The 25517-nt window shown below is 31.1% G+C and overlaps 1 long non-coding RNA gene across 1 annotated transcript; it reads right to left on the reverse strand.

Annotated features, from left to right (window-relative positions):
• Nucleotides 1–22149: 22149 nt before the first annotated feature.
• LOC139502946 (uncharacterized) lies at nt 22150–24127 on the reverse strand. Its single transcript, XR_011658978.1, has 2 exons — nt 24037–24127; nt 22150–22790 (listed from the first exon to the last, which is right to left on the reverse strand). It is a non-coding gene; the product is annotated as an uncharacterized lncRNA (long non-coding RNA).
• Between the last annotated feature and the right edge of the window lie 1390 nt (nt 24128–25517).

Genomic DNA, 25517 nt, shown 5'->3' on the forward strand with positions numbered 1-25517 from the left:
ACTTAACTTAATGTAATGCATCCTTTATCTATAAGTAAAATGTTCTGCCTCAGCAAGTTATATAAAAAGTTCGGAAAATGTGCAACATGCGTTTTTTTTATGTGCGAGTAACATTCGCTTTCAATTAACGCAAACGAGAAACAAAACGTTTCGATGCTGACAAAAGAAGGACGCATTTTCACTTTTTTCGAATCAGGAATCAAATTATGATCGTGTACTGGTGCAGCGATACGTGTAATATAAATACTGTAAAGAAAAATCCTGTAAAGAACATGGATTGAGATGTCTGTAAATGAGTAAAGAAAAAAATAACTGTTTCCAGTGAAAGATTTGTCATACATTCAATAAGTAGACTAAACATATAAACTAGACAAAAGGAAACAATTTTACCATAAAACACGAGAAAATGTTATCATTAAAAGAGTCCACAGTTTTGTCTACGCATGGCTTTGTTTTACGTTCTAGTTAAATTCAGATCAGATTTAAAACTACAACTCCCTTTCGGTTTCTTAAATGAAGAATAGCAAACCGTTTTTCGTTATTTCACCGTATGGGTATTTTTTAAAGTCTTTGAACTTATGAAGAAATCCATTATATTCCAACATCGTGTTTTTGGTTTCTGACAACGTCAGTTTCGTTGAAATCTCGTTCTGGAGTTATTTCCAAAACATGTGATAGATGTGGAAAATATTTATGAGTTTTAAAAAATATATCATAATCAAACATAACTGCAACCAAGTCAGTCTCCTGACAAGTTTACATCCTTAATATAAAAAAGGAAGATGCTGTTTGATTGCCAATGACATTACTGTCCACAAGACAACGAAATGACACAGAATTTAACAGTTATAGGTCATCGTACGGCCTTCAACGATGAGAAAAGCTTATACAGCATAGTGAGTATACAAGGTCCCGAAATCACAAATGTAAACCAACTAAAACATGAAAACTAACAGCCTTAATTAGTCTGTTTGTTTTGCTCACACGTTGTTATAAATGAAAGAGAATCGTATGCGACTGTCATACACATGAGAAGTTTAGCTTGTTTTAACACACCATTGTTTACATAAGGTCAGGAAGGTATCAAGTCATGAACATTACAGTTGTTTTCCATTCGTTTGATGTGTTTGAGCTTCTATAAGGGGGCTTTCCGTTTTGAATTGTCCTTGGAGTTCAATAATGTTTTGTATTTTACTTGTTAAATGTTACTGAGGAATCCACCTGATGATAAGCACGACAATTCTTCACGATTTGGCAAGCGGGTCGAATTTTCTCGGTTTACCAGCATTCCAAGTTGCTTTGATGATAGAGTTTTATTATTCAACAGATCTGTTCACGCCTCAACATCTAGGTGACGACTGACTAAACCTAATAATTGGCCAACAAGTAAAATTACAAAAATACAGAATACCGAGGAAATTGAAAACGGAAAATCTCTAATTTAATGGCCAAGTGTATCAACTCTAATAGCACGCACTGCGCTCCGTATACTAATTACAAGTTAACATTATTTTTTGAATGATTGTTGTTTAATGTTTAGTGCGAAAGAAGTAATGCATAGTTAGGAAGAGGATATTTTGCAAGGTAAATCCATAAAGACTTATTTGGTATCTCTATACTGAAACTGTTGTTCTATTTTTTTAACAGTTGTTGGTGAATGAGTCCCCAAGTATATATTGTTATAAATTTTATCTTGGAAACATTCAGATTTCACATTTTTGCAGAATATACACGCTGTATGACTCTATGTGAATATCATCCTTTATACGTTGTATCTGTCCTTCCCTCTAAAAAAATGTAATGGTGTGTCCTTCATTTTCATTAAATGATAACAAATATATTTGATTAGAATTGCGAAGTTATTGCTAGCTTGCGAAAAGAGGATGCTGTCAAATGTTTCATTAGATAATACATAAGCCTATGTACTAGAGATTTAAAATGCATTCAAATAAAGCTGCATTCAACATGTTTAATGTATTTCACTGATTATATACCTTCTTTTTCATTGTATGACATTTGCATTTTGCAGTGTATACATACCAATCGTGAATGATCATACTTTTCTGTATAAGCAGAGTTGTGCCCTTTACACAATAAAATGCTATTTCAATGCAACTTGTGTATCCGTTGTTACTCAACGGGATACCCAACCCATTTGGCTCGTTTAGTTTTAATAAAGTTTTAACCTGTTAAAAAAATATGAAAATTTCAAAATATTTCAAAAACACAATTTACATGAATAACTTGGTTGGATATATAGCAGTTTGACTAACACTAATTTTGATCGATAATTTTTTTCTACATGTGATAAAGTACCGTGCACTCGATACTGTTGAACCTTCTTGTTTAAAGTTAACCTGTCTTCACCGAATAAGAAATAAAAACCAAAAAGAAAAGGAAGTACTAGAAGAGGACTCCATTTAAAAAAAAAGATAACTTGCCATTATTTGATAATATAACCAATTCCTATTTATTATCCGCACTGATATATCTAATACATATTTATCATCATTCAAAACAGATGTTATGGGTGCAATCGGGGAAAGTAAAATGCTAATTATAAGTAAACATCAATTTCATCTTTCTTTACAGAAATCTTACAATCAGCATGGAAACAAACAGTAGACACCTTGAGAAGGTAAAATGCATAATATATTTGTTGTTTATCGATTTTCTGATTATTTATGTTAACAGGAAAAATCAATTTAAAATCTTTGGAAATTTTGAAATTTTCACCAAATATAACTCTAAATATCGTTTCTAAATTTGAAAGTTTAGATATTTGATCAAACATAAAATTTATAATACTAACATACAGTTTTGATTATTTTAGCTTTCTTTTATTTTTGATTAGGATATCAAATATAGCAAATGAAACGAAACAAAAAGAAATAAACTGGTAATGTGCTTAAAAGTTAATATATAAAATAAAACCAAATTTCATGATTTTGAAAAGAGGGGGAGTAGTCAGGAAATGACCATTCAATAAAAAAAATAAAGAGTTCTTATTCCTAATTTGCTGAATTTTTTTCTGAATCCATATACATTAAAGTGTTAAATTTTGATTGACAGCGTTGAAAAACTGAATAAAAATGTCTAACTCCGACACCCTCCCTCCCTTGGAAGTTAAATGATTTCTCCCTTAGACAACGTTTGGACTGATGATTGTAAAAAAATATGCATTTATACTATATATGTAGCTCCTTTATGGATACTAAATCCGCTTCAGTTTATAAAAAGCGGTTAAAAGGAAGTTAAATTAAGCGTGTACGGCGGGTAGCATGTTACACGTTTTTCTGCCAATTTATTGCCTAAAGTACACCAGTATATAAACAGAATTAACCCTTAGATACCATACTATTTGACCAACTGCAAGTTGGACAGTTCTCACTATTACTCCTAAATGATGAGCGCTGGGAAAACCAAATAGTTCTGAACTATTTATCTGAAATGTTTGTAAAAAATGTAAATCAACTTGTTTGATGCCGGTTTAAATATTTTTTTTTCTATAGAAGCAAAACCCTTCGAAAAATCAGGATACTGTGATCTCATGTGATGTCCAATTGTTTTAAGAAAAACTGATTTCTTTTACAAATGATTTAGTTTGCAATTAAAAATGATTTGAATTTTTCGTGCTTTTTTATTTATAACTAAGGATGGTTATAATCATAGCCGTGTTTGTTGTTTTGTAATAAATTCTCCGCTTTTGAGAAATATGTATTTTGTTATCCAGTTTTTACCGCTTACAAACGTCTATGGTTTTGTTTTATAAATCAAGTTTTAAGCAACATTAAGTTCATTTTAGATTTATGTCATTTCATTTCGCTCTTATTCCGTTTTGCACTTTGCATGTACCTCTTGTTTAGCTTATTTTCTAATTTTTTGGGGTATCTTAATCAAAAATTACAAAAAAAAACTTTCAAAAAGCGAAATAACCAAAACTGAAAGTTAAATTTAGTATCTATAAAGTTTGATCAAACATATAAATATCAAATTTAAAAACGATATTTAGAATTTAAAAATGTTCATTATTTCGTGAAACTTTCAAAATAAAAAAAAATAAACAAAAGGAAATTTTGATATTTTTAAACTTTGATCAACATTTCAAAAAACTTATATATTTTTTTATTTTAATTTTGAATCGATAAATGTTTCACGGGCCTTTGTTATTCTTACATCTGTAGTAAACGCTTTATAGAACGTCCAGCATCCTCTTACATACTTACAGGAAGATTACTGATCGGATCCTTCATGTACAAGATTAGCAAATCGTTATATATTATTTTTTATTTCCCGATGTTAAGTGTTGTGTTTTAATTTCTTGAATTTGTTTATTTATTATTTCAATTATTTAACATACAAACAGTTGTTTTATGTTATACAGGATCTACTATGGGCTGCTAGTCGGCGTGACAAAAATATAATACAGATATGTTTAAAGGAAGGAGCAAATGTTAACTACCAAGACTCCGTGAGTTACGTGAATAGTATACAAATACTCGCTTCATTTGTTTTGTTTGTTTTGATTTTTCTCTTTGATGTTTCAGTCAGTACATCAAACTTCTTTCATGTACAAATACATAAACCTTAGAACTGACAAGTAAGTGTCGTGTTTTCAGACCTGAAATTCACATATCTTTATAATCTTAAGCATTACATGAAATATATATTTTCCAAATATATTTTGATGTAGATAAGATATCTTTTGGAGTGAAGCTTAGGTTTTTATTTATATTGTCAAACATTCGGAATTGTTTAGTATCCACCTAAGATTCACGTCATCTCTAGAATAGACAGTTTCACAACTTTGAAGCCCGGATTGATTGCTGATAAAATAGATGTTAATAATTTAGAAAGAGATTTCGTGGAGCACTTGGAAAACCAAGCAATATACCATTGTTTGTAAGGACACTTGTGTAGTCAAGGTATCCAATACAGCGATGAAAGAACGAATTCTGTATCTTTGGTTGACATTCCAAAAGAACATACAACATACTTATGATTATCTAGGATTTCATCTTTGTTTAGTGTCGTGAGGGTATATGCTAAGTTTCCAAGTGAATTGTCAATACCTAATTCATTTATCAAGCAGTTTATGTAATGAGATTTACATACAAACACGATGTTGTTTGTGGCTTTATCTGCAGGGACAACAACATATTTGTCATGGAGGTAGGACAAGGGTTTTGCAACATTTGGGTCTTGTATTGATACACCCATTAAGCTTCTTAATTCTGATTTGTATCAGTAACCTCGCAGCCTTAATCCATTCGTAAAGAGTATCTACGTCTTCTTGCTCGAGTTTAGTCCATTGCCTGGCATAATTCTCGACTGAATTCATCTGGGGTCTGTTGTTCAAATAGTGATTAAACTAATCATATTATTAATTTTAAAAAGTTAATCGCATGATTAGTAAATACAATGATTAAATAACGTTGTTCAACTGATTTTAATCATTGTATTTACTAATCACTGTTTAATTTTTAATCATATGATTAAGTTCGGGTGGTAAGCAAGTGTTTCCCACAATGCATTGGAAATGATGGCCTATATGACTTCTCCATCTGCTTTAAATTATAACATTCTTCTTTAAACCAGTTTTTGGGTGCCAATAATTATTGAATAAATATTCTATAACATTTTCATATTTTTGATGGAAACATATTCATATTTTAGATACCTTTACATTTGTTAGTTTATAAATCATGGTATCTGAAATGATGAGGTCTTGCAGTTGGTCGAAAAAAACAACAACCACACATTCAATGAGTAACTTGAAATTGTGTTTCTATTAAAAAAAAAAGTTTCAATCATTCATGAAATAGCTTTATCATGCAGTATATGACTGTTCTAATTCGGAAACACTGTCAGTGATTGTCTTCAGTCCCCTATAAAAATGCGTCATGCATGGCTATTATTTTCATGGAATTTGATGTCCGACGACGACAACAGTGGCAGTGATAGCAATGATAATTTGAAGTCTTTGTTTTAACATATCCACAGCATAATGATTCCTTCAAAAATCTGTAATTTCTGTTGTTACTTTAGTACAACCTTCTACACGCATGCTAAATATATGCTTTTGTTTTATAAATGACGCAACTCATTGGGAATAAAATATCTATTGACGCGTAGCTGAAGAGTGCTTTCTTTCACGTCCGCATTTTATCATGTATGACATGCTTAGTTAATATTTAAGATAATTACTACGGATGGTGTAGATATATAACTGAACATTGATCGATTGTAGTTCATACGGCATAAGACAATACAGTTTGACAATTTTAAATATTTAATTGTGTAAGTGAAATGGCATAATGCACAGTCCGACACAGTGATTTAATTCAGTCAGAGAAGCTTTCAATGATTTTTTGTAAACTGAAATAAGTACTTGTTCGTGATATATATTGACAATATCCTACCACAAATTTGTTTTCCAATAAAACGATAATAAAGATCAAGCAAAGCAATTCGACAAAACTATGCACGTCAATACCAACAAACGACAACTACTGAATTACAGACACACGCAAAAGGCCGATTGTATAAAAAAAGTAGCAGACGCCTGTTTATTGGGTCCCTTTTGTGTGGTCTCTTTTACCATTGGATGAGATTGTACTACAACCGACCAACAAAGACGACTGCTTACTATGAATAAACCAACTATGGATTATGTTTGTTTCTATTTTTTTCGGCAAAAAAGCGCAGCTTCTTGTTTGAAATACATTCCATTAATTGCTCTCTGTTATATATACATGCATAAAGTATTTGCCACTAGACGTTCCGCAAATGCATATCTCCTCTGAAATAACAATACTATAATGATTTTAAACATGATTAAACAACTAATGATATATTCTTGTAAACCCCTTCAGAAGATATACACACCTCTCCTATTTATTCAACATGTTAAATTTCAGAAGAAAAAAAATGAAAAAAAACAACGAATAATGAATATCAAACACATAAGATCACATAATGTTACTACATCAGTCTGTCTAACTGTGTGTTATTTACATAATTAATGTAATACTTTGCCTGTAGAATACAATAATTTAAAACTAAGTTATCGGAATTTAATATTCCAAAAATGACATTGTCTTTATTTAAAAATATTTTTACTCCAAAAACTATGTATGCTCTATAGTTTCTATTGTTTTTACAACTGGCACATTCATTAGTTAATGAAAGTTTATATTTTTCAAGGAAATAATTATGTGAGACTATTCTGTGTAACACTTTATGTTGGAAAGCTTGTAGTTTGCTTTCTAGAGAATATTTAAAAGCTAGTGAATAAATATTGTTCCACTTTTCGTCACTAATTTCTATATTAAAACTTTCTTCCCATCTTTGTTGTGAAATAGGAGAAACTCTTCCCCGATCGATAAAAAGTAAATATACATCTTTAGCGAATAATTTACTGATAGGCATTTTTTTATTCTCATGCTCATAAACGAATCCAAAAGAGTTGCTGTAAGGTGACATGTGTTGTTGTAATAACAAATCTTTCCAGTCACGTGGTATAGCAAGTTTAATAGATTGAATGTCTACAAAAGTAACATTCAGGTTATATTTTTTGTTAATAGCGTAATGAGACAAAAATTCGCCTTTATCATCTACAATATCATTAATGAACCTTATGCCTTTCATGTACCAAGATCTGTAAAAAATACCCGTTCTGTCAACTTTGATAAACGGATTGAACCAAATAAATTCTTTTCTAACATGAAATGCATTTAAGGGGATGAAAATACCCTTGAAACGTTTCCAGGCAGATAACACTTCTATATAAAAAGAGGTGCTTTTAAATTTAAAGACTCAAATTCACATCTGCTCATAAATAAATGCTCTAAATCAAAAAGGGAGAAAAATGCTTTGGAAACATTTTTTTTTATTTGGAGTTATGTTCTTACAAAAAAATGTTTACCCACATAATACGAAAGGATAACAGCTGTACTTTAAAATTTTAATTATTGGTTCCATTTTTTCTATGCATGTATCTAAATTAGAACAAACCATTTCTTCAAAAGCGTTTAGTTTTAAACCTAAGGTTTTAAAACCATCTGTCCATTTAATAGGAAAGGAACCTTCTTTGTTAAATTTTTTTCTTCCAATCTATGTTGCTTAAGTTTTAGAAAAAATGACTTTTAACCCTGAACACTTCTCAAAATCATTAAAGGAATCTAATAAAATTTGAAATTTGCTATTTGGGGAAAAACAATTCGAATGTTGTTGACATATTTTAATTAAAGCTCAAGCCTGATATGAAATCTCTTAAACACGATAATCTTTCATAAACAAACCTGTCCTCAGGTCTGATCAATAGCAGACTTGTCCACAGGTCTTGTCAGAAGCAGACCTGTCCACAGGTATGGTCTGGGGCAGACCTGTCCTTAGGACAGGTCAAAGGCAGACTTGTCCACAGGTCTGGTCTGGGGCAAACCTGTCCTCAGGACTAGTCAAAAGCAGACTTGTCCACATGTCTGGTCTGGAGCAGACCTGTCGATAGGTCTGCAGCGTTTATAAAAAAGCAGACCGTAGGTCTGGTCCACCAACGACGAAGTTAACTTGCTTGTCTGGTTAAAAATTCTCAAGTTAACTTAGAAAGCAGTCAACAAGTCTGCTCTAAGTTAACTTTTGTCAAGGTTAGCACCGCACCCATCTGTACATTTTTCAAAAAACAAGTGGTATCATCAGCCAAAAAGATTTTTTTTTCAGTATCCCCAATTTTTATACCACATATCTGATTGTTCTTACGAATACTTGTTGCCAGCAGTTCAACGGCCAAAATATATAAAAAAGGAGACAAAGTATACCCTTGTCGAACACCTCTCTCAATTTTGAATGGACTAGAACTAAATCAATTATTAACGACAAGACTAGATATATTTGAGTATAAAGTTAAGACTCCTTTCCGGAATTTGCTTCCAAAATTAAAACAAACTAAGGCTTTTTGAATAAATTTCCATTCTAGCGTATCAAACGCCTTTTCGAAATCGACTAGTAATATGAGCCCTGGATAATTCTTTAAAGTAGTAAACAATATAATATCAGCAATAAGTCGTACATTTTCACCAATATATCTACCAGCCACATATCCTGTCTGGTCCGGATCTGTAAGTTTTGGAGGAAATAATTTTATTCTTTCCGCAATAACTTTGGCTAATAATTTGTAATCAAAATTTAAGTGAGAAAGAGGACGCCAGTTTGACAAGACTGTTCTGTCTTTATTTTTCTTTGGAATAGGAGTCAGAATACCCCGTCTTTGGTCTATTGAGAGGGTTCCGGTCTCGAAGGAGTATTCATAGCTTTCTAAAACATATTTTTTTTTTATATCAATCCAGAAAAATTTGTAAAACTCAGCGGAAAGCCCGTCTGTACCAGGGCTTTAATTATTTTTAAATGTTTTTAAAACTTTAACGCATTCAGATTCTGAAATATCTACATCGCATATATCCTTTTCCAGATCTGTAAGCTTAGGGATAAAATTTAAATCCAAATAGTTAGAATTACCTGAGTATTTATCAGGGACAATATTTCAATTTCGTTTACAACTAATTTATTAATACATTTATTTTCATAATTGCGTTTTTCTAATGATAAGAAATATTTTGAATTTCTTTCATTGCTTTCGCAGTGCTCGGCGTGTGGTTGTATAATAGCATCTCTTGTATGATTGTTTACTATTTGCTCTAAATCTTCTTTAACAATATCTAATTCAATCAAACGTGTATTTATATCTTTATCTAAATATGTACTAGAGAAAGTTTTCTGAATTTCGTCTTGTTTTTTTTTTTAAATTGGACTCTTGTTCCCGTAATTTCATTTTTTTATACTTGGAATATTTGACGGTTGCGCCCCTTATTTCACTTTTTATGGTATTCCATTTCAAATTTTTATTTTCTAAATTGCGATATTTATAATCACATTCTAATAAAGTATTTTTGACTATATCCACATAATCTTTATATGTCAATTAACCTGAGTTGAATTTCCAGAAACCGGGACCTCTCTCACTAAAGTTTTCGCCGGACAGTGTCAATTTGATAAGACTATGATCAGATTTTAGAGACGGGACAATGGATGTTTTTGTAACACTGCTTGACAAAATTTTTTATATCAACCAAAAATCTAAGCGACTTTGTATAAGAGGGTTTCTTTGAACCCATGTATATAATCTAGAATCAACATTTTGTGTCCTCCAAATATCACATAACTCAAATTCTTCTATAAAATCTTCTAATTTACTCTTATATTTGACAGGTGTGTTACATTGTGAACCAACCATTTTGTCTAAAGATGGATTTAGTATCGTATTAAAATCTCCACCCGAAACAAGATTTTGATCTAACTTTTCGTTAAATAAAATCTTGATTTTTTCAATATAACCAATTTGTTCATTTTCAAAATTTTTGGTGGGCGCATAATAATTTACGAAAACAAAATCTGTGTTATCAATTTCAACAGTTAGAATGAGATACCTTCCGTTTTCATCTGCTATTTTCTTTACTTTAATATGTAGTCTGTTGAGCTGTTAAACAAAAAAGCAACACCTTTAGAGTTCGTTTCCCCGTGCGAAAAATAGATATCTCCACCCCATTCCCTTTTTCATATAGTTTCATATGATTCAATACTGTGTGTTTCTTGCAAGAAAATGATGTCGCTTTGAAATTTTATCAACAAAAGAAACATGGATTTGCGTTTAAAATCGTTCCCAAAGCCATTTACATTAACAGAGAAGATAAATTGATACACTAATTAGCCATTATCTAGTTTTGGCTTTGCAGTCTTATTATTTTATATGTAATACACTTTACGTAGTTGAACATTATATTTATATAATAGTTCTTGAAAAACTGGTCATTATCGTGATATATGGACTCCATGTATCACGATAATGACCAGTTTTTCAAGAACTATTATGTTTATTTCATTGAGAAACCATGTTTTGGAAAATTCTCATAAATTCAAAACGCCTAAAGCGAACTCGAGTAGTTGTACGATTTCTATAGTAAAGAGTGAAGACCAGTCGTAGTAATACTGCCATTCATTTTAGTGCGATTTTTTAGTATATAAATTCTTAATTAAGTTCTCTTTAATTTTACAATTAACGAAAAAATATAATTAACAATTCAACAACTTAAATGTTATACTAAAAACAGTAACATGTTTTATAAAAGGTACATCTTTCTAATCAGAGAAACCACGCCCCATCGGTCATTAACAGAGAAACCACGCCCCAACAGTCAATATCAAACGGAAACCACGCCCCAACGGTCATTATCAGACGTAAACCACGCCCCAGCGGTCCATATCATGTAAAAGTTCATTAACGACCGGTTTTCTGGTCCGTTTTGTTCTGTTAATGACCGATGGAATTTATTACTGAAGATTAATGAATGTCATGTGACCCCTTTTTATCCAATAAGAAAAATAAAGGCAACAGTAGTATACCGCTATTCAAAACTCATAAATCCATGGACAAAAAACAAAATCGGGGTAACAAACCAAAACCGAGCGAAACGCATTAAATATAAGAGGAGAACAACGACACAACATCGAAACGCAACACACACACAGAAACAGACCAATCATCAGACAAAACACCACGAGAATAACAAATGTAACATGAAAACCAAATACATGAATTTGGGATAGACAAGTACCGTGCCACGTCTTATCTCAATATCTCAAAAATAAGAGAAAACACAAACGACTCAACGTTAAAATGCAACACAAAGAGAAACGAACAATATATAACAATGACCATCTTCCTGACTTGGTACAGGACACTTTTAAAGGGGAATAAAAGTGGTGGGTTGAACCTGGTTTTAAGGCATGCCAAACCTCGCACTTTAATGGCAAAGTTAAATATAACATTGAAATGACAACATAATATTACAGGACTACAATACAAATAAATAGGAGAACATATTAGACACAGAAAAACATGATTAATAGATAACAAAAAGCATCAGGTTTAAAATTCAATACGCCAAAAACGCGCCTTGCCCACACAAGACTCACCAGTGACGCCCAGATATAAAAGATCGAAAGTGAAAAAAGTACAAAGTTGTACAGCACTGAAGATCAAAAGTTGAAAAGGTTTCGCAAAATACGGCATTGTTTTTATGCCCGGGATAAGAACATTCTTATTATATAGAACAATTCATGCTATTGCAAACAGTAAATTTTATCAAATGAATATGAAAGAGATATACACAAAGAAACTAAAGTATTAACTAATTACAGAAAACTAAACCTGAATACATAACGCCTAGATATAAAAGATCGAACGTGAAAAAGGTACAAAGTTGTACAGCACTGAAGATTAAAAGTTGAAAAGGTTTTGACAAATACGGCATTGTTTTTATGCACGGGATAAAAACATCCTTATAATATAGAATACTTAATGCTATTGCAAACAGTAAATGTTAACAAATGAATATGAAAGAGATATACATAATGAAACTGAAATATTAACTAATTACAGAAAACTAAACCCAAGTTTATCACAAAATAGACACACATCCGAATCAGTCCAAGCGTCAACGTAATTAAAAAAATTGTGACGTCACATACGATGGCGAAAAGGCAGAAACGTTATGCCACATTTGAATTTATGAAATTTAGAAACAGCATGACGTCACATATGAAAAACTATCATTCAAAAATGAGATAGAATTAGGATTGATTTAGAACTAAATACTGATAATTCATTTAAACAAAATGCATATTGCAATACTTATTAATAGCAATTAGCTGTAATATATATATGTCCAGTTTGTTATGAATCCAACTTCAAACGTAAATAATCGTACAAAATTTAATATAATTAATAAAGAGGAGGTGGTTAATTTTTCTATACGTCATACCTAAATATATAATAAGAAGACGTCAACACATTTGACAAAATCTGATGAGAATTACAAATATAACATTAAACATGTAAACTAAATACATGAATTTGGGATAAACAAGTACAGAAACACGTCTTATAGTAATGCGAATTCACATTCAGCAAAACGGTCACAATCGGGAATAAGTCACGTTTGGTAATTAAAAGATTAGACGACATAATGACAAACCACAATCTACCATGTGGTAAAAATGTCCTTAGCTAGTTTGGTTAAAGAGACATTATATGGATCAACCAATTCGTGATGGTGTCCATAAAATTTACGGAGTGTCAATTTTAATCTGTCCTCCTCATAACTTTGTTGGAGCAGTTTCTGCGTAAGGAGCACACTCCTGTATATGAAGTCCGTATAGTGTGAACAAGCACACAAAATCTTATTCTCAACCGATATGAAATAAAACTAAGTAGAAAACATTTATAGAAAAACATATCAAAAATACAATACAATACGGAAAGAGAGAATTCTCTTTGTTCAGTCTGCCTGACCTAAAGCATATAATTTTAATGTTAATGTTTGTAATATTCATTGTTCATTCTCAATAAAACACATGTAACTTACATTCATTAATGACAACAATACACTATAGGATAAAACCAGTTACGGTTTAAAGTAAATGTAACGTTCATTCACACATAACAGCAATACAGTTTACAACCTTTACTATAGATGACCCTATTACGGTTTAAAGTACACGTTTACAGGTACACAGACATTATTGACGTGGATTTTGTTTACTTTTACTTGTCGACGTATAAATATGGGACACAGTTATGTAATGGCAAATGTGTATTTTTAATGGAACTGTGGAATGCATTTTTACTGGATTCATGTTTATTTTGCATATACATACGGTTGGATTTATAATATTTGCATTGGGTGCAGAAAATAAATGTAAATATAGTGTCAACAACACAAAATGTGGGATTTTTTTTCCGGGATTATATTAATACACAATGACCAGACAAAAACCAGAGCATGCTAGTTTGTTATAAATATTAATGCTGCTTTGTATAAGACCGACCTGATGAACCGGATTTTTAACATGCTACTTCACAAGATAACCGGACAGGGGCGTAGCTGACGTTAGGTACTTTAGGCACGTGCCTACACATAATTTTTTCACAACTTTTTTTTATTGCAAAAATAATAAACAACGTTATCTGTAGATGAACGCCAGTGAAGTTGTCAAAACTCTTTGATTATTGAATGTCATGTGTACACTAGTCTCTCGTTCTTTGTGAATGAAATATTGGATAGAATTGAATGTTTTTTTATAATTTTACCTTATATAGAAAGTATAAACTAGAACTTTGGTTCAGATCAGTTCACTTCTATCAACAAAAGCTTGAATGAACCTCAACTTAGAAACATGAGTTTTTTTAATAAGTTGTTGTTAGTGTTCAACTAGTTTTCCGTTTTGTCTTCACCGGACTTGCCAATGTTGGTCGTGCGTTTGGCTGTGCAGGATGTATAAATACGCAGTCACGTATAGTCAGACTGGAGACATTAAATCCGATGTCTCATTGTAGAGGGGATGCAACTCTTTGATGAGTTTGTAATTGGCTACTGAAAGGCGAAATTTCTGCTCCTATCCAATAATCCCTCATTTTCCAATGCATTTTCAAATTTCCAGACCTTCGTTCTGGACGACACCTATTACAGGACCTAGCTCCCTGTTGTATTTATTGTAACATTTTTTTTGTCCTGAACTTGCATAAATATTTGACACTGAATGTTTAAAATTCAATCAATCAACTAGCTTCCAGTAATTTTGAGTACTCTCAGATCTGCGTGCAATGACCACAATTATTTAGCAGGTATAAACAGGATATAAAGAAATACGAATTACTTGAATTTTGTTACGATAGTATGAACAGAACAGAACTTTTGCATTAGGCATCGACTATGTGTGTATGTGTGGCTAGGGTGAAGGTTTAAGAATCAAAAGATTGATGGTTTTTGTCTAGCCAAAAGGATAGTTATATTATATAGTAATACCAGTGTTTACATACCTATTTTTTTAATGAAGGATCGTCACAATTTTACATATATAGCTTGTTGTTCGGTGTGAGCTAAGGCTCCGTGTTGAAGGCCGTACATTTAACTATAATGCTTTGCTTTTATAAATTGTTATTTGGATGGAGAGTTGTCTCATTGGGACTCACACCACATCTTCCTGTATCTATATCAATCAGAACGGTATAGATATGAAAATACCAAACAGGGTGTACTGCTTAATTAAAGGGATACGCTTATTTACAGTTAGGCAATGCATATTGTAAGTATTTATTTTCTTCATATTTCCGATTGTACTGAGCGTTATCTAATTCACCAGTCAGATGTTATAGTGAATTATTAATAATTTTTCGAACTTTTCATCATGTGTATATATATATACTTATTATGATTAAATAACCAGTAAATTTAATATTTTTGTACATAACCAGACCCCCCTGCCGATTGGTGCCTAAAGTTGACAGAATACCTAGCTACGCCCCTGAATCTGACAAGGTAAAATTGTTTATCAGGTCAATATCTATCTGCCCTGAATGATGAATTGGACATGCCGCTGTTAAGTTGCTCCCCTTAATTGGTAATTTTATGGACATTTTACTGTTTTTGGTTATTATCTTGAATATTATTATAGATAGAGATAAACTGTAAACAGAAATAATGTTCAGTAAAGTAAGATTTACAAATAAGTCAAATGACTGAAATGGTCAGTTGACCCCTTTAGGAGTTATTGCCCTTTATAGTCAATTTTTAACCATTTTTTCGTTAATCTTAGTAATCTTTTACAAAAATCGTCTCCTCTGAAACTACATGGCAAAATTAATCAAAACTTGGCCACAATCATCTTTGGAGTATCTAGTTTAAAAAATGTGTCCGGTGACCCGGTTATCAAACTAAGATGGCCACCACTGCTAAAAATAGAACATAGGGGTAAAATGCAGTTTTTGGCTTAAAAATCAAAAACCAAAGCATTTAGAGCAAATCTGACATATGGTTGGAACAACCCTTTTATCTTAGGCATCGTTGGAACCCCCAAAAGTGGCTTGATCCGCCCATGATTTTAAATCCTCGTCAAGCTCACATATTTTGCTAAAGGGGGGAAAAATATATGATGTTTAAAAACTCTGTTTAAAGATGAAAAAATGTAAGGTCCGAACTATCTGGGGGACGAATTTTTCCATTATAATTTACCTACGTAAACAGTTAGGTCAAGGGCGCTACTGAATGTGCTAATATGTGAACTAGGAAAAAATGGGAAATTAGCAAAGACTTGCTTTGGAAATCACTTATGGCCATGGCCTGTACATTAATGCTATGGTAACATTTATTATTTATGAAAGCTGTTCGTCATAATTTGTTGTTGAATGATACCTCACTAATATGGCCCGTCTTTACATTTAGTCTTTGCAATCGACACTGTTACTGAGCGGTAAGATAGGAACGGAAAAAAGGGATCAGGAAAAACTGCCGAAATGTGCAATTTCTTTCTGTTATTAAATGACCATTGTATGTATGCGTCCGATCCTTCGCCCCATCTTGTCAAACCTCTTTTCAATTTATGTTTCAACTCAACTCTTAGCAAATATATTGTGTTTATTTCAAATCTTAAGCTCTTTCATTGCTGGTCATGGCTAAAATCTCTTTCCAGGAGATAAATATCTCTTAAACGTCTCATATTTCGAGCAAAAGTCAATGTTTGCATCGGTACAGCAGCCATCTTTGATGTTTAATCGTATGATTAAAATATAATACACCTCAAAGAGGTGGATTAAGTTTAACGACAGTTGAAGCATTTTTAACGACTTGAAAAAATTAACGACAAGTTGAGCAATACACTAATTATATGGTTATTATTGATGGAATGATTGAGAATTTAACGATTCGTTAGTACTTACTACAAGTTGAACAACAGACCCCTGTATCTTGAAGTTTCCAATTGATGGATTTAGGCTCACGATATTTCGAACGTTTGGATAACACATTTCGCAGGGAAGTGTTTTTAGAACTAGCGTAGATGCAATCAGTAGGTTTAGACTTGACATATTGAGATCCTGCAAAACGTATTTGTAATTGAAAATTTGAAATAAGGAGGTATTGTCGAATTTAAATGTAAAGACAGTTGCTGTGTCAAACATATCCAGAAATAAACGCCACTTTGCTCATTTGAATATTATACTAAAGAAATCGGATGCGGGAAAGTTATATTAAAATGATAGGGAATTTTGAAATAATGTCTGTGTTAATTTTAATTTAAGTTTTAGACAGGTTGCCGGGGCAGAAAACAAATTAACACAACAATATACACCATTTAAACGAAACATAATGACTGTTGTTGCAAAAACCAAGGTTCTTGAGCTATTTTAAAAACCGAAGCGAGAGGCTTTTAACATTGCAGTGTAAAATACAGGCTGAAATGGCTGAAACGTCAAATTTGCAAACTTTGTGCTGAAAGTTGGCTGACAAGGTCATTAAAAAAACAGGTTGCCGGGGTCAAATTTTAAACTTGAATGTCCAAAGAATAAGCAAGTCCAAACCTTGTATGTGTAGTCGTTGAACTGTAGGTTCCCACGTAAAGTTGGAATGCCCCTATTTCAAGAAGAATACACTCACGAAAACATGAAAAATTCAATAAATTCGCGTTCATTGTTTTGATCTTGACCGCCTGACAACTTTACGGAAATATCAAAAAGATTGTAAACAAGAACTCTTTGATTGGCAACTTATAAAATCCGTGTTTTAAAGATTTTAGTGATATCAAGCCAGTCCAGTACACACTATTATCACGTGGTGCAATTCTCATTTACATATTATGAATGTTAATTAGCAAAAGCACTACTAATTTCTGGCTATGACCTACCTAGTATTCATAAAAAAATACCGAATCTCATTTCCAACGCTAGAAAACCAAGTTCGTCGTAAACAAAAAGATGTGAAACCTGCTTGAGGTAAGATTTTTACCGAGAAAACCAAATTTCCAAACCAAGTACCTATTTCTATGTAATTGCTTGACTGTACAGTTTTTAATTAGTTTGTGATCTAGAAATCATTGGCTTGAGGATTTACTAGTGATACATAAACGCGTTCATTGCGATAGGATACTGTAGACACATTGACAAAGAGTTAAAGTATATTAGATTGAACCAAAAAGTACGCCAGCGTATAAATAAAATGAGTTTACATTGTATATATTCAACGTTTGTGCCGTTGGTGCATATACACAGTACGTTGACGTGATTCCTGATTGTTCCGTTAAGAAATATTAATCATCAAGAAAACAATATGGTTAAAATTTTCAAACTTTTAATTTTTTTAGACGGATCTTTAATGAGTTTGACCTTAATTGTATTGGAGACTATTGCCAAAACGCAAATGTGTGTTGTCAATGAGAATATGCAAAGCGTTTATGATCTTTTCTCACTTATAGTAGGTATATTTAGCATGCATTCCTTTTTCATCTTCAATTTGATGTTCAACAGTGTCAAGCTGCAGATACATTATTGAGTTAACTGACGAAAGTTGTTTTTGGCGTATGAATAAATATTAAACTTCTCAATTTTTATCTATATTTTTATATTTGAAAACCTTAATGGTTCTATGTTAATAAAAGGAAGATATTAAGGTCATCAAATATACTAAATGAGATGACACATGAATTCCTTATTAGCATATTTAATATCAAGGAAATAACATGTATGATCTTCAAGACTTCCTTATAATAAGAATTAACTTTTGGGGCTTACAACGTTTCAGTGCACGTCGAACTGTAAGTAACGAAATGTATTCTAGATAAATTTACGTATATATCAGCTTAAACGAAAACTGTTGCCTTTATTCCCAAAATGTAAAACATAATAAAGATATAAATTACGGTAAACGAGTTTAATCATTCTACAAGATGAGAATTTGAATTTCATGTCAATAACGTTCGCATACAACGAAGAGGTCATCGTACTTACAACGTTAGGCTTTACTATTTTAGTGATCAGTTAGCTGTCAACAATCCGTCGTCAATCAGTTAATTGCACGTCAAGTTTACGTCATTTATTTATCAGACTTATTAAACAAGTCTGTGTCTGCTTAGACGGATCGGACAAAATAATTTATGTTGACATTATCAACGTAACATTATTATCTCTTAAGTCATGAAGTTGTAGTCATTTATATGATTAAAACGGCTCCATCGAAAGTAACTATGGCCTACATTTTTTTAAATATGTAGCATAATGTTCAAAACTTAACATTTTACTTTTTTCAGGGAAGTGAATAACGTATTTGTATTTTGCATGTTACTACAGATGCTTTTTGTTCAGGCCATGACCACATCAGATATATGCAGCAACGGCTTACAATTTCCATCACTGCAGTTAATTCGTATGATCTATATTCGTTGTATGAATATTTTAAAATTATCAAACAATACGTGTCAAGCAAATAGCCAGTGCCTTTCAGTATAAAACCAAATTAATGCAATTTAACATTGTTTTGAAAAAAAAAACCACAACGGACAACCATATCTAGTGTCATTTTGATTGTAGGGATTATAGCTTCGACAGTTGGCGCCAGTAAAGCTTCTAAAACATAACACGTTTGAATGTCAGACTTTACATTTAAAATACAAAAACTATTACCTTGTGATAACTCCGTTCCTATCATAAATAAGTTATTCTCATATCTGTAATGTGTGTAATTTTTGTTATTAGGGACAAAGGATGTATAAATATCACGGTCTATATTTTTATTTGATGTTTAATTGCTTTGTACCGATCTAATAAGTTAAGCTTTTTGTTAACTGAGTTGTATAGTATGATCCTATTGTGTGCTGTTAAACCACTGTTCCAGGTTGAGAGCTGACTTATATGTTTAACACCGCCACATTCTTTATAGTTTGTTTTCATTGTTAAAAGTCGTACGATTGCTTTTAAATGAAAATCAAACCAAATCTTCTTTTAATACTGTACTAAAAAATAACGACATCAATATCATATATCGGGTACCAGTGTGATGTTATGCTTAGTGCGAGTCTATGCTGTTTTACTTCCCTTTTCACAAAAATTCACAAATCTCCAAACTGCCTGTAATCAGAATTCATTTTAACTGAGGTAAAAGCTCTTTAAATTGATAAACATCAACTTCAATGATACATGATGATGAAAAAGGAGCTAAATTGTCCAGTTAATATTCCACAGTCTCTCAACATAACAACACTAAATTCCAATTTATTTGGTCTTGAAACAGTCACTGCTTCTGTTTAGTACAAAATATAGAATTGCTGTCTTTTTTTCTACTTTTCATGGACATATATTTGGTGGCTTTCTAAACAAATTTTGACCAGATCTTCCGTTATGACCATGATAAGTTATGAGTAACTTTATGCTGCTGTCTCACTGCAGTTCATAATCCCTGAAATATGGAAATGCAAATATAATATATATTAAATGATGAAATTTTCAACGTGCGAAAAGTAATCAAAAGTCAGTGCAAACATATTTCTTCAAGAAGTTACTGTTAAAATGCTAACAAAATAATTCCCCTGTCCTTATTTAATAATGTCGTCATTCAACATTTGAACAAGAATTTAATTTTCCACACACCTTTTAATAAGGTTGACTACTTTTATAAAACTTTAAAACTAAATGAAAAACCCAGATGTGCCTATAATTTATATTTTGTAATAAACTTGTATTTAAATTTATGTATTATGTTTAACTACATTGTCATGCTTGTCATTGTTTTGTATCTCCTTTTTCCAAATTTATCCTACAAAATGTATGACAAGAATACTTCAATATCTATAGCATTAATCCACAAGACGTTTTAGCTAGCAAGTTCAGTATATTATTGTATAATAATTAATATCTGTCATGTATGTGTAAATAAATTTTATTGCTGGTACAGATACTTCATTAAATTAAGAAACTATCATGATTATTGGGTACATTTAATATTGCAGTTTTCGAAGAATGGAAAGAAAAGTGAGATTAATAATTGCGATTACAGAAAAATCTGCATATTTGTACAGTTATATGTATATATTTTAGAATGTGAGTTCCTATTATTGCGATACTCAAAGTTGCCTTATAAAAACATTGCAATAATTTCTGAATTTACATCATTCAATATTTTCAAAATATAATGTACAGAAATTTGATTGTACAAATTATAAAACAGGAAAAAAAGCCATGCTCGCTAATATGTTTAACCATGCCACATTCTGTATGTATGTGCCTGTAATTCCGTGGTTGTCGTTTGTTGCTGTGTTAACGTTACATATTTGTTTTTTTATTCAATTTGTATGTCCCACCTACGATAGTAAAGGGGCATTATGTTTTCTGGTCTGTGCGTCCGTTCGATCGTTCGTTTGTCTGTCCCGCTTCAGGTTAAATTTTTTGGTCAAGGTAGTTTTTGATGAAGCTGAAGTCCCACTTGAAACATATGTTCCTCATTATATGATCTTTCTAATTTAAAAGGCAAATAAGACTTTTGACCCCAATTTCATGGTCCACTGAACATAGAAAATGATAGTGTGAGTTCCAGGTTAAAGTTTTTGGTCAAGGTAGTTTTTGATGAAGTTGAAGTCCAATCAACTTGAAACTGAGTACACATGTTCCCTATGGTAATATCTTTCTAATTGTAATGCCAAATTAGATTTGTTTACCCAATTTCACGGTCCATTGAACATGGAAAATGATAGTGCGAGTGGGACATCCGTGTACTTTGGACACATTCTTTTTTTTTTACATCAATTAGACCATTAGTTTTCTCCTTTGAATTGTGTTATCAAAACCAAGGACATCTGATCATAACACATAACGATCCAAACACACAATTTGTCCAAATATAAAATACACCTATGAATTATTGTAAATACTGTATTATATTTTTTATTTGTTTGTCTATTTTTGTTTTTAGTCAAGAAAAAAAAAATAAAAAAAAATAAGTCAGAGTGTGATATAATTTCAGATTATATACACCTTGAAAATAGTATTACAAGAAATATAAAGGATAAGATATATATATGTAATAAATTGTGTATAAGACATATTGTAAAAAGAGTTGGATTTCAAATGACCCCTTTGCTGAATATCACAAAATCAATATATAAATGTCTCTATTCTGAATATGCTATTCACCAAATAACATATTGGAACAAGTCAAGTTGTGATGAAATTACCACAAAAATAATATTTGCAGGTATAAATAAATATATACGGAAAGCTGTTTTGATAATAAAATTTATTATGATGCTTTTTACTTGTATAAACATAATAAAGAATCATATAAACATGATAAATGAAATAAACACAATAATAACACATATACTTGAACTGTGTAAAAGGAAAACACTAGCTGCTCGAAGTAGAAATAAAGATAAAATGAATAAGAGAAATCCAACAAAATTAAAGTTCATAAAGAAAATATCTTTGATAAATACCAATTCATTAAATCACATCAGTCTAAAATCACTTTTTCTGTTGATTTTTATAGTTAACAGCTATAAACTCTCCATGATATATGCTTGCTCTATAACAAAGTATCCATCAGTTTTAATTCACATATTAGAATTCATACTTTGTCCTTTTCCATTTCACATTAAAAAGATTTGGATATCTTATTTAATCCACATATTAGGAATACTTCAAAAGTCAAATTTTAATCCACATGAAAAAATCCATCCATCCATCCTTTGCAAGTCCCAGATTATCAGCAAATATGTTCCTTCATAGATTATGTAGATATACACAAGTACCGATTTTGCTAAATATAAACATTCCGATTGCTTCTAAATTGATTGTAAATTTCCACACTATGTACATGGTCCAAAAAATTCATACATTTACTTCTGCCAAAACATCAGATCTAAAAATAAATAACCATAAAATTAAAACACATGTTATGAATAAAATATATCTGTTTTTTCAGTGTATATATATCATGTATATAGTCTCAAAATATGTTGAAGTAGCAAAAGAAAAATCTAATGTATATATTGAACAAGTAAATAAAAATATATGTTCAACTACATGCATGCATGCTTATATCTGTTTGTGTTATGTTTTATTTACATTCATGTACACTGTCAAGTTTGTGTTTATATTCTATTTATTATATGCACTTATCTCACACATAATTGTGTACCATTGTTTTTATAGTAATCATAAAATCAAACTAATGAAAATATGTTGTAAAGATCAGATGAAACAAATATATCTTTTTTCAGCATTTATGCTAACAAAACATCTAAACTCAAAATTTAACAATGGGTGAAAATCTACATATAATATCACTAAACTGTCAAGGTTTAGGCCAAAAACAGAAAAGAGAAAGATTACAATTATGGACAAAAAATCAAAAATGTAATATTCTTTTCATGCAAGAGTCACATTTTATAGAAAAAAAATGAAAAAACTATAAATAATGAGTTTGATGGCAAAATGTTCCATAGTTATGGTAACACACAATCAAAAGGGGTATCAATCTATGTGAAAAATAATTTAAAATGTAAGACAATAAATGAGATAAAAGATACAGAAGGCAGAATAATTTTGATTACCATAGAAATAAATGAAAACATTTTTACTTTAATAAATGTATATGCTCCAAATCAACACAAAAACAGAAACAAATTTTTCAAAAAGGTCCAAAATATAATTGAAAAAAATCGCTTGGGTATTCTTATAATTGGAGGTGACATGAACGAAACCCTATCAATTAATGATAAAAAAACTAATAATATCTCTCGAAACTACAAACCAGTGAATAGTTTAAAAAAATTAATAAAGAAAAATAATTTAACAGATATATGGAGAGAACTTCATCCAAATACAAGTCAATTCACATGGAGAAGGAAAAATGATACAAAAATAGCCAGTAGAATTGACTTCTTTCTAATAAGTCCTGATATAAGACCGCATGTTATGAAAGCAGATATTCGACCAGCAATGATATCATATACTGATCACCAAGCCATTTCTTTACAAGTAAGACAAAATTCGGAAGAAAGAGGCAGGGGATTCTTTAAAATAAATAATAGTATACTTAAAGAGCAAAAATATATTGATCTCATAAATAAATTAATCGAAAACTATAAAAAACAAATACTCACCAAAAATTTGAAAACACTTTGGGATATGTTTAAATCAGAGGTAAGAACCGCAACTCTTACTTATTGCAAACAAAGATCATATGAAAATAAAAATGATATAAAAAATTTAGAAACAAAATTAAGAAAATTAAATGAAAAAACAAATGTAAGCCCAACTATGGGAAAAGAAATTAAAACCATGGAAGAAAAACTTGAAAACCTCTACTTAAATAAAGTTAAAGGTGCACAAATAAGATCCCGAGTACAATGGTTAGAAGAAGGATAGAAAAACACTAAATTCTTCCTGGGCCTTGAAAAATCAAGACAAACCAAAAAGAGTATCACAGCGCTTAAAACTAAAGATGGGAAAATAGTTACAGAACACTCAGAAATTCTAAACATAGAAAGATCATACTATGAAAATCTATATAAAAGCACTTCTCCAAATTTAAAAGATATAAAAAATTACATAAATGAAACCAACATTGATCACAAACTATCAGAAATAGAAAGTGAATCCTTGGGGGCCCTTTAACAGTAGAAGAATGCACTAAGGCAATATTTCAAATGAAATTAAATAAATCTCCAGGAATAGATGGGCTAAGTGTAGAATTTTATCGCACTTTTTGGAATAATCTAAAAGAATTTACTGTTGAAGTTTTAACAAATGCTATGAAGAAGGAGAACTAACAACCATACGAAAAATAGGTATAATATCCTTAATTTACAAAAAAAAAGACCCTTTGTCACTGGATAACTATAGACCAATTACACTATTAAATGTAGATACTAAACTCATTGCATATGCAATAGCTCAACGTTTAAAACCAATACTGTTAAAAATAATTCATGGGGATCAAAATGGTTATATCAAAAATAGATATATTGGTTTTAATATACGCCAAATCCAAGACATTATTGATTATGCTGAAACCTTTCAAATTGATGGTGCATTACTTTTTATTGATTTTTCAAAAGCTTTTGATTCATTAGAATGGGACTTTATGTATGAAGCCCTAACAAAATTTGGTCTCCCAAACTCATTCATTAAATGGGTTAAAACATTATATAAAAATATTAAAGGCTGTATGCTAAATAATGGTTGGATTTCAGAAACCTACAATGTATATCGTGGGATACGACAAGGGTGTCCATGCAGTTCTCTAATTTTCACAATAGCAGTAGAAATTCTCGCATGTAGAATAAGACAAGATACTGGTATTAAGGGATTTCAAATTAAATTAGACTCCAAAACACATAGTCTGAAAATTTCACAACTAGCAGATGATACTACTCTCTTTTTAAAATGTAAGCAGGAAATAAGCTATGCTTTAAACTTGATTGAAATATTTGGAACACTCTCAGGTCTTAAACTTAACCGATCTAAAACAGAGGGCATATGGTTAGGCCAATTGAAAAGCTTCAAAGATAAATATGAAAATATAAACTGGAATAAAGAACCTATTAAAAGTCTAGGGGTATATTTTGGAATTAACAAAGAT

This window comes from Mytilus edulis, chromosome 14, assembly GCF_963676685.1.
Source record: "Mytilus edulis chromosome 14, xbMytEdul2.2, whole genome shotgun sequence".
Taxonomy (NCBI): domain Eukaryota; kingdom Metazoa; phylum Mollusca; class Bivalvia; order Mytilida; family Mytilidae; genus Mytilus; species Mytilus edulis.